This window comes from Nipponia nippon, unplaced genomic scaffold, assembly GCF_047370975.1.
Source record: "Nipponia nippon isolate SJK-2023a ecotype South Korea unplaced genomic scaffold, ASM4737097v1 scaffold_1, whole genome shotgun sequence".
Classification (NCBI taxonomy): domain Eukaryota; kingdom Metazoa; phylum Chordata; class Aves; order Pelecaniformes; family Threskiornithidae; genus Nipponia; species Nipponia nippon.
Genome location: NW_028262290.1, coordinates 150,627,015 through 150,641,953, shown reverse-complemented (window position 1 = coordinate 150,641,953; position 14,939 = coordinate 150,627,015). Strand labels below are relative to the sequence as shown.

The 14,939-nt window shown below is 40.3% G+C and overlaps 1 protein-coding gene across 2 annotated transcripts in view; it reads right to left on the bottom strand.

The window, feature by feature from the left end:
- Positions 1 to 14,939, bottom strand: part of SVIL (supervillin) — a 142,498-nt gene that overhangs the window by 111,721 nt on the left and 15,838 nt on the right. For both annotated transcript variants that reach the window (XM_087777815.1, XM_087777833.1), the window contains exon 2: positions 1,492 to 1,577. The gene's annotated coding sequence lies outside the window, so the exon portion shown is untranslated. The remainder of the gene's footprint in view (positions 1 to 1,491; positions 1,578 to 14,939) is intronic.

The following is a 14,939-nucleotide window of genomic DNA, read 5'->3' as shown; positions in this document are numbered from 1 at the left end:
TGTAGTTATTGATTTGTTTTTTAAATACAGCCAGAACACCCATTCACATGGTCTGATAGCATCATCTTCTGAAGGCTACAACCATTTTATGATGGTATATACTAAGAAGCAAGTTCAGCAAGAAATTCTCTGGAGGCTTGACTTACTTGAGTCTTCGCTGGGAGAAGTTATTTAAGTACATATTACCCTTAAAAACCTAAATTCACAGGACTGTTCACATAATTTTCAGTACATGCTTTAGTCTTGCAAGAACAGGCTACTTCTGCTTACCTTCATTAAATTATTCACGGCACAGAAAGTATACAGCTAATAACTATGATGTGACTATGCTTGCTGTAAACATTTTTGGAAGAGACTTTACACAAATGCTTTAATTCAGAATTGTCGAGATTCAATCCATTTTTTCCATGACCATGCTCCAAACCCAAATCTTCAGGAATCAAGGTTAGGTTTCACTTTTCTACTGCAAGCCCTTCCAACTTTTCAAGCTCTCAAGCACACATAAGAGTAAGCACTGTCCCCAGTCCCCCACTTTTTTTTTTTTTTTTTTTAAATAGGATGTTAAAACTAGCAAAATAGGCTTTTATTCAAATTTCCACTCTTTACACTGTATTCCCCCAGCCTTCAGAAGCTATGGCAAATTGCAAGGAAAACAGTTCTCACATAATTTTGGAGCAACAACTGGAACAGTGCCTACCATACCTCCAAGAAAAAACATAGGCTACATGTGGACTAGCAGAACGACAGCTCTTTCCAAGCGGTATGGCCAGAATTAGACACCAGTTCTGTTTTAGGAAAGTTAAAAGATAGACCATCTATATATTATTCTGCTGATACAAACCAGTGAGATCTTCCTGATCACGTTCAAGAAATCACATCTCTCCGCTCACAAAAATTACACAATTCTCCAAGAACAAGATTAATCCCATGCACTACACAAGTTATGGGAGTTCTGCCTTTATAGGACTGGCAAAAACTGCTACACAAACTTACACACAAAAACAGGTCCCTTTTGTTCTTGGTTTGCGTTTGCTTAGGGAAATGCTTTCCCATAGCCAAGAACTGAAAAAAACTATGAAATGTAAACTGCAAATTTATCACCACAAGTCTGCAAAATGAAGAGGGAATGATAGAAAAGCTGGAACATCTCAGGGGATCCATCTCAGCTGCCTGCTGCATCTCAGTGCATACTGAGATGAAGTTTTGGGAACTCTTACTGTCACTTTCACATTGAATAACATTTCTTCTTAAAGCAGCATCAGCATCTCCTAGGTATTTAAATATCATCCAGCTTTTCTGCAAGTCCTCAAGGCTACTGTGGGATCTTAACTACTATACCACTGCATTTTATTAATGCTACATATGTACTAGGAGGCACACACAGATTCTTCTTTAAATGTTTGATACAAACAACTCCAGAAAACAAACAAGAAAAACAACAACTCATAGTTCTTGGTTCACATCTGCATCCATTTTTCAGTATAGGCTCACCTTAAATCCCAACCATCCAGGCCTGACCCTCTAGATAGATCTGCATCAACATGTCCAAGCGGCTCACAATCCAAAAGGCAGTCCTCCTACAAGAAATAAAAACAAAAAAGTATGGGTAAGAACCACAAATGCACATCCCAGGGTATGAAAACAACTTCAGAACTACCAGGCAGTTGCACAAAGGGGATGACCTGATTGACTACAGGGAATGAAGCGGTTTAGAGTATATTACTACCTTGCCCATTTATATAGAAAAGATCACCACCACAAGCAACAGCACTTTCCAAAGCCCAGCTATTGATGCACTGTAGCTATATTCACAGGGAAAGAGAGGTCTTGCAAGCTGGCTAGGAACCCCGAGGAACTTGACCCTTCCGTTACAAGAGTCTGAGCCTTTAACATGAAACGCATTCTTGAACTACCAATTTCTCTAGAAATGACGAACTTTCACTTAACCACCTCACAGAAAGTAGTCTGTATCACACCTTTCAATAAGGTCAGGCAGCACTGAAGACAAGAACAAAACAGCAGCATCTACCAAAAGACTATTACCCTCAAAATCTTTAATTTTAAACATCAGCGGATGCAACTGGAAGAGCCAGCTCTCTTCCTAGAACCACAGCAATCAGGAGACAGACCTGAGACTTCTCCCAGGGGAGAGCACTTGACCTATCAAGCAAGTCCAGCTCTGCAGGCAACACCTGCCACCTGGCCTGATTTTTGATCCCCACACCTTCTGGCTCTGCCTGTAACACTAATTGCTCTCCCACAGGGGGATTTAGCCCGTGTGGAGATTCCTGTTGATGCAGTATCCAAGTTAGTTGTTTCAAACTAGCTGAATTATCCCAGTCCCACACTGTTCTTAAGGATGCCAATCCCCTAAACTCATAAAAACTCACAATAATCAGCTATTCCGGACTTGTTACTCTATTCTGTACCACCAATGCAGTTGTTACTTTCCACAGAGCAGTGAAGATTTCTCCAACGCAGACCTGAACTCCGTGAAACAGTCTGTGCTGTTGAACTGATTATTGTCTCCCTCCTGTAATATAGCTGGGAGCTAAAACAACATTTTTACTCTTGCTGGGTAAGGTTCAGCTCACCTACATATATTTTTAGGTACCAAATATACTGCTTTCACTTTCACTGCTGCTTTTTTAAACTTCCTTTTTTAATCTATTAAGAGGCACAAAATGAAGTCATGATATCCTAAGTGATCAGAGCAACAACTGTTAAGAGCAGTCAGGTCACTGCTCTGCTTCCACTGCAGCTGCTGAACATGTCAGACACTAATAACAGCATCTAGAGAAGAGGTCAAAACAAAAATAATTCATTGAAAAGACAGACAAGATAGGAATTTTGTCCCAGTTAGGAAAAATTCTGATTTTAAAAGACAAACAAATCCCCAAACATAGACTACCTTAGAGTCCAGGGGAACAGATACGGCAGCAATTCAGTTTTCTCCCTAATGTTATGCAGCTGTTCACACATTTTAACTAAGCCAGTTTTTACAGTATACCCACATTTATCTTTGTCTTTCAGGCAGGAAACTAGCATAAAGTTCCCAGAATATGGTAAACCACATGCTATTGTTTTCCCGTTTCCAAGTTGCATTCACCTCAAATGGGCATTCCTGCACTTTGGAAGGGTAAATGAGTGGGGATTCATTCCAGCCTGGTAGAAAAGTTGAGGAAAATGGTGGTTGGCAAGGGGTAGTTAAAAGAAAGACAAACTAATTCCTCCACCATCACATAGTCAGTTACTGAATTCCTTCTTGCTACTTAGCCTTAGGGCTGCCTGAATACTTCTACTGTTCCTACCTTCTTCCTTTTTACATATTAACATTTTAAAAAGACAGAAAAGCCAAGGAATTGAAATCCAGCTATATTTTCAGTCAACTACTTCACGGGTTTCCTGGAAACCACCGTGAGGTGGGAAGAGGCGGCATTGCATGCGCAGCATGCATTAAACCTGGTGTGCACTGCCACTATCCCACTAGCATATTTCATTATTTCTTCTGATTTGGCAAAGGCTACATTTTTATGTTGGAACAAGACAGAAAAGACAGCAGCATTGCAGTTTTGAAGGCCTGCAGCTTTGAAGCCTGTCAAAGTCTATGCCTTTAAAAGGAACCTTAAATATCTGGTGTGAGTTGAACTATCTTGACAGAAGTAAGTTTTTTTTTTATATTTGCTTATGTAACTATATTCTACACATGCTTGTTAGTGTCAGAAGTCTTACAAGAAGTTCAGGCAAGAACACACGATGAGACAAACACAAGGACTAAGAAATACAGAGCACCTACCAGGGAACATTTGAGATTGAAATCAAAATGCGAGAACTGGCAATTGAATGCCAACCTTTTAAAGACTGGCCTTGGCTGCAATTTTTGCACTCTCTCTCCAGTTCATCTGAGAATTGTCTGGCAATCCACTTGACCCATGTATCTGATAACTCCTGCATTTTAACAGTTTAGAACAAAAGCAGGAAAAGACACTCCAAATACTAATTCTTGCCTTTTTGAGGGACTTGGCGTTATTACACAATAGATAGATCCTGGAATCAGTCAGTACATCACGCAGGAAAGACAGACATCAAAATATTATTTGGATAGTTGATATTATGAACTAGAAAGAGGAGCTAGTGGGTAATTGCTTCTGCTTAGCCACAAAGATCCATCATTTTTGATCCAGGAGAATAATCAAACTTCCAGTTTTTCTAGACAAAGATTCTTCTGGGTGCAGATAACATCAATATTTGACCTAATTTAACACCTGAAAGCTGAACCAGGAAAGACTGTCGCTATGTGCACAGCAGACAGAAATATAGCTGCTCTGCAAGAATCTGCAGCAACCCATCAGGTTATTCACTAGGCTGGCTACAGGACGGCTACAACAGCTTCTCTTCTTTAAGATAAGCCTCGTAGTTATGGAGCTCTTACATGCAGACCAGACTTCTAAAGAAACAAGGTTGCATCCCTCCAGTGTCAAAAGGACAGGAAAAGGAAAGAAATGTTTAGCATGTTTTATTTATTGCTTAATGACTTATATCACATCAGTTCTGAAAAGCCATCCTCTTCTCAGGCTCTTCAAACCCAACCCAATGAAGCCTGACACCACAAAACGTAAAGATGTTTTGATAAGGGCACATTCTGCAAAGCCTTGGTACATCTTCATTTCTTATTTCTTCTTATTTCTTCATTCATAAAAAAAAATGCAGCCTCGAAAAACCTGGGAAAAAGGAAGAGGAGCGCAACAACTTTCCTGTGAAGCCAGGAATCCTCACAGAGAGTTCAATTAAACCAGGGTCTAACACCTCCTTCACACTATCTCAGCTGAGGTGTCATCCTTCTTAATGCTCCAAAGGCATGTAACAAAACATACTGGGCAGCAGCCAAGTGCAAAGGAGATCTTCAGACTGGTGGTTATGCTTTTACAGTGACTCCACCCCTAGCCTGCAAACTCTTAACATCCCATGTTCCTATTTTTCTTGTTTTCCAGGCATTTCGGAAAAACCCTACATAAAAGTAACAGGATACAGGCACTTTTGGTTGTAGCCAGTTCTCTTAGAAAACACATTCAAGAGTTCAAATCCACCCTGCTGTTATTTTTTCCTATTCCACCATCTTACTTAAATTGTCATTTGTGATGTAATCTGCTCCAGTCAGCAGGACTCTCCTTCAGTGCGTTTCTCTCCCATTTGACCTCACATAACACTGTCGTAGTTTGACCATCTGTTCTAGTCCCCCTGCCCAATGATGTTGTGAGAAACAATCTGCTTTTGCACATTCCAGATGCTTAAAGAAATTACTTTTCTGGAGAACTGAAGAAGACCTGCTGAGGAGACAATCTCTACAAGTTACCATGAGAGAATCACGCCTGACTATGCTTCCCTCAACTCCCCACACTGAAGCCATTCCCCTGAAAGTTATCAGCTCAGCGCCCAGGAAGCTGAGAGCTGCACTAAGAATAATAGGTGAATGTGCCGTTCTCCCACCATGCCCTTAGTAAGTACAGCACACAAGTTCAGGGTGACTCCTATAAATAGCATGGCATATAGAAATATATCTGAACCAAAAAGTCACGTTATTGCAATGCAAGATGAATGGTTGAGGTGCACGTTGGAACAATTGAGTGAGCATATTAATGCTTACCACATTAAAGTGCTGTTATTGATACTTGCCAAATACTCCTTAAGCAAGGAGAATTAAAAGCAGGAAGCTCAAAAAAGCCCTTTAGCCAAGAAAGTCATAAGACATGTTAACGTGAAGATTTTTCCACAGTAGTAGGCTACATTTTCTCTTAGAATCTGGTTTCAAATTTGACAAAATAGGATTCTGCAAGAAACTCTATACCACCTCACAGAACCTCCCGTCATACACTGACCTCTAGTGTAATAAAGACTCAAGACATCAGAAGTCTCTTCAAAGTCTTAGAAAACATTATCAAATTATTTTTCCAGCACTCTGAATGACATTTTCATGCAGTAAAACAGACTGAAGTCAAAAGGGCCTCGCAGGATTACTCTCAGTTGTTTAACAAAATTGGGGCACAGGTAAAAGAAGCTACAAAACTTAAATTGTTCTACGGATGTGAAGCTACTGCTGTGTTCACTTAAAGTAATTTACTTTGAACACCAGCTTGATTTAACATCTAAACATTCTGGATGTACAGAATTGTTTCCTAACTACAGTTTTACAAAGCTTAGTTAAAAAACATTTCAAATACAAACGCTCAGCTCGGGCAAGTACTGTACCAGACAGATCACAGTTAGATCAGCCCAGGTTCTGTATCAGACTTTAGGAGGGCATGTGGACAGAGCTGCTGACTCAGATGTACTTACTGTAGCCAGCACTCAAGACAAGAAGTCTGCTGGAAATGTGATATAAAAATCCTCATCGGTCCTCACTCACTAATGACACAGGGCTCACAGAGTCAGCTGGGGGGTGGCCTCTCAGAGAGCCCAGGCAGACTGGGGTGGGAGAGCAGCTGGTTGGCTTTGACCAACAGCTTTTGAAAAGGAAAAAAAAAAATTAAGTTACTTTAAAAACTATCAACTTAAAACCCAAACAAAAATGCCCCCCCCTCAACTTTAATGATTAAAGAATCTGCATTTTGTTATGAACTAACTATAGTTTTATGATAAAAACTATTTAATGAAAGCGTAGCAAATTCTAAGACAGCATTGCTGAACAGGACAATTAAAATGGATGCCCAAATTATTTAGGGCTTGTATACCACTTCTGTCCACTCCCTAAGCACCTGACTCTGGACAGCAAATCCCAGAAATGTTCCCTTTACTTCAGACCATTTCTTATGCCTCCTTTAAAAGCAGGGCATCATTTAGAAGCTGTTTCCAAGTGAAGTGACATTTTCGAAGTGTCCAAGCTTTCCAATGTCTGTACACACTGCCTCTGAAATGCAGGTGTATGTGGCTATGTTGGAACAAGAGCTTTTACATGCACTCTAGAGTAGAAGCTCTTATAAATGGAAATCTCTTTTGAACAAGATATTAAAAGCTTCAGAAATACTAAGTTCAAAAAGAGTTAAGCACAGCATGAAAACAACCATCATAATTTCAACGTCTGAAGGAGGTATTCAGAAAGTGTTTCAGAGACAGTTGTTTGAAACTAAGTTCAGACCAACTAAAGGAGGTCATTTACATTTGTGCTCCCAGATTTGAGTCTGTGAAGACAACCCAGAAAGTAAGGACTGAGTTTTTCGGACTGGTTTCTAGCTGTGAGTACCAGAATTCAGTAAATCCATATCTTTAATGACAACATCTGAAAGAATAGCTCTGCATTACCTAAAAAAAACCTACTTAATGATGTGTTCAAATCTAAATATCTAAAGTTTCAGACCACTTCTGAAATACATGCAAGTCATTTGGAAGACAACTGTTAGTATCTACCACCCTTGCCTTCTGCACAGCAGTGAGTTTCTTGCCACCCCAACACTGAATGCCACCTCAACATAAGCTGTGACTTGCATCCTGAAGTCTGCTTTCTGGATGTACTGTATCCTGCAATCGAAACCTGGCAGCCTCTCTTGTCAGACCGAGGGGATAGCACCCAGTATACGAGTCGTAATGAAGTACAGCACCCTTCATGCAATTTGGTAAGCAGTCTAGAAGAAATGGGATTCCTAGCTACTGGTCCAGAACACCAAAGGTCAAATCTTACCTATAAGAATTGCTTTTCTTTTCTGCATCACAGTCATTTTATAGCCAAGAACTCTTACTCCAGTTACAGCATGGAGTCAAACAGTAGCACTCAGGATTTACAAGGATATCGGTCACTAAGTAAGGTCATTTCAGGCAGAGTTATGAATAAGATTCATGTTTTAATAGGAGAGATCCTGGTCAAAGCCACTCAGCCACACTTCATTTCCAATTCAAGTATGCCAACTGGGCCAGCTACTTACCTCACATACAGCCCATACATCACCCAGACAAGGAACTATATTGAGAAATCCCTTATGCTAAACTGTAATTTCTATCCAGAAAATAGTTCGCCACTGACTAGGAAAGTATGATACCACTCTCCCAGTCCAAAGGGGGCAAGAGTTAATGCATAGAGCACATCAGACAGACCTCTGAATAAGAAGAGTGTGGAGAAGTGCGTGAGTGAGCTCTGATGGCTTGCACAACAGATCCTGGCCATTGTATTTGACAGAATGCGTTCTTCCAACTATTTTTTCCCTAAATTCTTGTATTTAATTCAATGCATGTGGTGGTGGGAATGACTTTTAGAACAGTGATGTGCATCAGTACACAGATGTTCCACATTTGTCATGTCACATGAACCTTGTGGCTAACACCCAACCATTAGAAGTCTAAAAATCCTCCTACATAAAAATCCACATGATGCATTTGTTCCTAGAAGAACATCACACAATGTATTAGATTGCTGGAGACAGATTTCTCCAATATTGTCTTTTTTTTCTTTTTTAAACTGCAACAAGCTTTTTTTGGTTTCAACAAATAAAAGTAAAAAAAAAATACACAGAAATTAAGTCAAATGATAGCTTAACAAAATTTGCCAGAGGTAGGTGAAAGCCCTTCAAATTGAATTAACTGTAGTGTATTGTGTAAAGAAAATGCACATATGTTACACATAATCATGTCCAGAATTTTTTTTGGATCGCCTTTTTTCTAAAGAAACTGTAAAAACACAGGAGTGAAGCAGACAGCTTCATAACCAGCACAGAGCTCTAAACTCTTCACTTAAAGAAGTTTCCTAGTTTATTCCTTCCCAAATGAATCCAAACAAAAATAAGGCACAGAAATTGATGCCAGAATACATGACCTAAGCTCTGCCCTCAGACCCTTACATCCAGCACCGCCTTAATGGTAAGGAACATAGCTCAAAATGCTGTATCTGTTAAGAAATTTGTGTGTCCACGGTTAGTGAAATACTCTAGACGCTAGAAAGCATCTATTAATTTACACATCAGTATTTGCAAGCAAACAATAAATTCAAGTAGAATAAATCTAAAGCCACTTCCTACCAGTTATTGCATGTGACAGACCTGCGGTCAGCACCCTATAACAGGAGGGAGATGGTTTCAATTTCTTGCTGACAGAAGCTTGTGTGACCTTGGAGAAGTCGCTGGGGTTGGTCTGTGGCTCCCTGGCAATCTCAGCCAGCTGCTCACTGCGAGATTCCCACTCCTCTCCTGGCTGCGTGAGTCTGTCCCTTCCCTGCTCCACAACATGTTTGACCCTCCACTGACTCATTTCAGACCAGCAACCCTAAAAATAATTTAATTTCTTCCTTACACATTCAACACAGATGACTCAAGTACAAGGTCAGAAAAGCAGAGAGGTGCAGAGGGGGGAAGCTGGTACATGTGGGTGAGAACATGGTAGCTAGCCCCATAATCCAGCTCCCAGTCAATCATTCAAGATGAAGAGAACTCTCCCATTTCACAGGGGTCTGGTGAGGATGAATAACTAAAGGTTAAAAAGGCACTGAGATTCATGTTAACTCACTGGAGCAATTTTTTAGATTATGTGCCTATAGAATATCCATTTTGGACAAGTCAGTGGCTCCCATCATCCAAATTTCTAAGTTCTCTAGGGACTTTGAGTCAGAGACTTCCTGAAGTAAAATAAAGCTTACAGAGGGATCCATGCTGAGGCAGGAGACTCCAGGACAAGCCTCTGTTGTGCAGGAAGCTCCAGTACAAGGGAGGTAAGAGGGAATAGGCACAGAAGGGGCCTTCCCTTCCACAAGTCTGCATGCTGAACAAGATCATCATTTGCTGCTGTTTCTGTAATTCCTTCTGTATTTGGGCGTGGGGCATCACACAGTCAATTTGTCTGAACAAGTGCAAATTCCTGTATCAGAAGTAGGCATGCTGCTTTATCTTGATTAGACAACACTTAGCCATAAAAAGGGAAAAGGCAAGACGGGGTCTTCAGGAGGTTCCCTAGATAAGATGTCCCAAAAGCTGAATCTCATTTCTCCTCTATCAAGAAAGGGAGGAGGCCAAATCCATTCTTAAAGCACCTCAAAGGGAAGCCACAGCTTCCTATGATCTCCAGTGTGGTGGCTGTACCTCTGTTGCTGTTTGGGGCTCGCTACCTCAAAGGCCACGAAAGACAATCCATTAGGAAATCCAACAACTCAATGGCTGAACACCTCTTCTCAGCTACCTCTCCGCCAACACCCATGTTCTGGGGAACATTTTTTTTTTCTAGACTGCCGCAAGTGTTGTTTTCTTCCCAGTTCTTCTATTGGCACAGCTGTCTTAGGCAGCTGAATTAGAGGGGATGTATGGGATCAGAACAGGTATGTGTTAATAGTACCAAAGCAACCAGAAACACCACAGCAAATGTTCACTTTATTAGCACGATTAGAATACAGCAGACAGAAAATATTTAGCAACATGATATTATGTAGCAGAATAAGTAGCAAAAACCTCATCCAACATTGAAAGGATATTTTGAACAGAAGATTATAAAAGTGACCTGTTGGAAACAGCTATATTGGTAAAGAAATTCAGCACATATTTAACAGTAAGTTTCTTTCTTAGATATTCTTTCTACAACTGTACTGTATCTCCTCACACACACTTTAAACAATTAAGTAGTAGCCATTAACTCATCCACAAAACCTTAAGTAGCCTCTGGAGCCTTTATTCTCCTTGTTTGTTTTATGAAATCACATCACAAACAATCCAGTCTTATTCATGAGCTCAGCTTTGGAAATTTTACTCACTTAGTGGACTACATAATTATAGTAGAGATTATCTAGTCCTGTGGGATTTGCATAATTCCTTGCTAACTGTCTGTGCTATTAAAAAGTTTATGTTGCTTACAGTTTATTTATGGACTTAGGTTCTAGCTGTCTCAAATTATAGCTTAAGTCTAAGATCAGAGCTGCTTCATTGTAGGCAATAGAAGCCTTGTTAGTCAGTAATACAGCCATGAATACTATATGTAGAAGACAATACTCTGAATTTAATGGAAGCAACGTCATTACCACTCAATTTGCCAATTTTGCATAAATATGTTCAGAAGATATCTATGCAATAACAATAAACAGTGGGGAAAAAAAAGCAAGCATGATATGCAGCTCTTGTTGTAGAGGAAAGTTATGTATGTTTATTACAACACAAGAAGCACTTGTGAGAAGACACTACATTTTCAGAGTGAAGTAGTCTGCCTATGCTGACAAATTCAGTTTTGAAAACGGATGCAAGTACCATAAACCAGAACACCAGTAATGCTGGAAGGGACATAGTTTGATTGCTTTGCACGTCATTCAGCTGCTCACAGCAAGAAGCTTCCAACAGAACAAGCGACAGAAGTACATCCTTGCCTCATGTAACTCCTGGGAAAGCAGGGCTGTGATTCTCGCAGCATGTTTACTGTGATCACCACCTGGAGGCCTTATCATTGCTGGCAAGCTTAGTCAGCACTCCTCCCGCCTCGCTGTTGAGGAAAACATCTGAACAAGAGCAGACCTCCCTGTTTCAGACGCTTAAGAAACTGCAGCACAGACACCAGCTCAGCCCTGCCCTGCACGGAGGTGTGCCCTCTTGCTTTGCCCCAACTCCACGCAAATTCATAACCTACATGCTTAGGGCAGATGTTCAGTTTGCCAGTTAACCACCAGCAGGTAAGTGCATTTTCTGAAACATACACAAAGGGCTACAACATAAAGGGTAAATTTGATTTCTTTTTTTAATTTTTAGACTGCCATGTTTCACTTTAAATGACTGAGAGTGAGGTGTTTTTTCAGGCTGGTAACAAGCTTCTGAAAAGCTAGACGCCACAGAAAGGCAATTCCCTCTCAGCTAGGTAACCTGCTATGCCAAATGTGGAAGGGTAGGGACCTCAATGAATGCAAAAAGTAACTATTTGCATCATCTTTGAATTTCATCTAAGTTCAAGGGAACTTCCCTACCTACAGGCTAAAAAAAGCAGGGAAAAAACCTATCAACAGCACAATTCAAACAAACAGATTAAAACTGGGTTTATAGCAAATCTAGGAACCAACTATTGTTTTCAGTCTCTTCCTCACAGTTTAGGGAGTATGTGCTGTAAAACACCCACTTCATGTATCAGCCAACTGGCAGACCCAGGTGTTCTGGATTTATGTTATCTGAGTAACTTCTAACCTGCACTTGCACAGCTCTGCTCAGCCAGACCTTGGTTATAAATCAGGACTGTGCATATTTGCAACGTGCGCTCTTACTGAGAGAGTTACCTCTGACAGGTGCAAGTGTGCAAGTAACAGGGGTGGGAATCTCTCCTGACAGAGTGCCCTGGGACAGAAACAGCGGCCAGAAACATGTACTACGGTTAGAGCTTCAGTCATGAGTTCGGAGGGCAAATCACATTGCTTGAGCTCCCTTAGGCGCACTCACTCCTTCATCTTCATCTTGAATTCCTTCCTCATCTTTTACATATCAATTAGATATACCAAAATAAAAGCGAAGTACTAGCTTCATAAACCAATTCATCCCCGAAATCCAATTTAAAAAAGTAAAGTGCAGTCATTGCCACATGCTCTAGACAGTATGAGTGTGGGTATCCCAGTGACAAATCATCTGAATTCTATACAGGACCCTGTGTGCAGGTTTCACTGACTGTGCATTCAAATAACTTCAGCAACTCTGACTAAGATCCACCTGGCAAACAGAAGATTCCTTTTATATTTGTAAACCAGCTGCCATTGATTCAAGTCACAGTAGTCCGTCTTGAACTCATATCCTAACATAGGCAAACACCAGTGTCTAATAAGACTTGCAGTAAATTGCCATGCTCAACTGTGTATCTGAGCAAGAACATTTTCAACTTTCAAAATTTTCTCATAAAACCCCTAGAAATAGAGCACACCTGTAATTAAATAAATGCCAATCAGCCAAAAGAAAATATGATCTTAGATTTAAAGGTTTCATTATTTAATAAGCTACTATACAACTAAAATGTGACATCAGAGGTGGTTCCATTACATTGTCTCTCTTAGCTCCTTTGGCAGGGGCATCAATTATTTAGGACATCTTCTGAAAGGGCTGCAAAACCAAATTATAATGTTCTTAGACTTGCCGAGTAGCAATGCTTATGAACGACATATTTTATCAGCATGTAAACCAATGACTTCTGCCAACCTAATAAGTACTATGGAGCAGATTTCCCCATATGCTCATTAGATTGTCTTCCAAGTTCTCAGAATGAATTTGTTGAAACATTCCTTCAGGCTCAGAGACATTTGCATGTTCTGATTTCATAATAATAGCAGTTTCTTCCTTCAGAAGACACGTTCAATTATGCTGCAGATTACAGTTCTTAACCACCTCTTCAAAAAACACCATACATTCAAGACTTCATTACCACAAGGTAACTTTTATTTTATTTGCCTAGTTTCTCTCACTTCTCCAACTCATTTTGCTGCTGTGTTACCTCCTTGTTGTAACTTAAGTCTATGGCATTCAAAGTACATCAAGTTTCAGTGTTAGTACCAAGCACTAAGGTCTAGAGAATCATTCCTTCAAGCCAGAGCGCATTCCCTTTCTCCAAAACAAAGCAGCTTTCACCTGGTTTCATCAATGTTGATATTTTACTGTGCCCCTCAGCACTTAAATATAGGAAAAATACTGAAAATCAGATGCATCATTCATCTCTAAAAGGTTTACAAACAAGATCTTGAGCACATTTTAAGTGAGGAACTGCTCAGTTTCCATTTAATTTAGTTAGTCCAAAGCCATTAGTAGCATAACGTATTCACCGCTTTAAAGATGCTGAACTTCTTACATGCTGAGAAGTGGCAGTTATCACAACTGTTTACCACGGGACCACAGAGGAACAGACTTGCTGCATCAAGCACAGAAAGCGGCAGGTAGCAAGGGAGCCGATGGCAGTGTCACTGCTGGAATTCCAGCTCATCACAAGCAACACTTGCAGTTTCGAACTTGTCAGCACTGACAAAATGGGTAAGAGACAGGTGTCCATTTCTACACTTCGAGAATTTAAAAAAAAAAAAAAAAAAAAAGAAAAGAGAGAAATCTTTAAAAAGACAGTTCTACATGTGATAATCGTCCAATTTTGAACATCACGTTTTTCAAATTAGTCTGCAAGAGCTTTTTTTTTTGACCCTCATTGGGCCTTTACCTGCAGAGACAAAGTTTGTTAAGACAACATTCACATAACTCATACTCGCCTTCCAAACTCACACCACTGACCCACTCTAGCAAAATTATTGAGCAGTGCACAAACCGAAAAATGGAATACAAATGAGACGTGCATGCTTTCTTTTGGCCAGAAAAGAAAGATACTGCAAATATGGCTAACAGAGAAGATTTGGTGGAGGTCAGGCAAAGGTAGAAGTGCTAGAGTGGTCAGCAACTCCACATGCTTGGCCAGCCAAGGTGGAAGTGGTATGTCCAGGAACGTCCTATATGAATAAAAAGTGGGAGAGGGAGGGAAGGACAAACTGCGTTTGAAGTCTTTGCTGAATAAAAGCCTTCTCACTTGAATTGGGCAATTAAGGTTGATTTCAAAGCCTTCAGCAGTGCAATAGACCAAGTTTCCATTAAATTGGTCTCCATGTGATCATCCATCGCGTATCACGCACTATAAAATCTGGCAGGTAGCTCTGATCTTCAGTTACATTCAGCTATATTTTAAGATCTGCTTTGCACAGGAGTGTTAGCACATGCTCCTTTTACATCTCTACAAAGCAGGAATCAAATTTGGGTTTGGCAGAGATAGTAGTGATACTTTGGCCACTTCCTGCCCAAGCTAGACTAGCAATTACTACAACTCTGCACTGAAACAGCACCATTCAGTGGGTCAGCAAAGCAATGGCAAAATTGCTTTGTGTATCTGGATAAAACCAGGAACAGCAGAGTAATCCCAAAAGTTTTAAATGAGAATTAAAGCTGTGCAGCTCTTGAGAGACCCATAATAGCAGCCCTATACAAGTATACCTGCTTTCC